This window comes from Astatotilapia calliptera, chromosome 17 (assembly GCF_900246225.1).
Source record: "Astatotilapia calliptera chromosome 17, fAstCal1.2, whole genome shotgun sequence".
In the NCBI taxonomy this organism is placed as follows: domain Eukaryota; kingdom Metazoa; phylum Chordata; class Actinopteri; order Cichliformes; family Cichlidae; genus Astatotilapia; species Astatotilapia calliptera.
In genome coordinates, this window is record NC_039318.1 from 15265055 (window position 1) to 15265483 (window position 429).

Consider the following 429-nt stretch of genomic DNA (forward strand, 5'->3'; position numbering starts at 1 on the left):
TATAAATCGAAATAAAGTTTTGCCCCAAGGCATGCAGCCTGTATTTCCGGCCATACTGAACGTTACAAAAGCACAAGTTTAACTAAACAATTTTAATATGGTTTAAGAGATTTTTAAACACATAAGCACGGAGCCCGAGAGAGCACGGTCCGGAGACCTGTGATTCAATCAAAAACCAAAATACTTCACCCGGTATCTTTGTACTAGTTTGTCTGCATAGCTTGAATTCAAATATTTAGAAAAAAACTGAAAAAAACAGTACTATGTGAAAAAGAATTAAAATGAAAAGCTGAACTATTAGTGCAAGTAATTAGTAAAGCTTTTAGTAGGATGAAGTATTTACTGTTTAAAGAACCTCAGTTTTTGAACAACTTTGCTTTAAAGACTCAAGAATTCCTGTTTCAGAAACAAACATCTAAGATGACATTA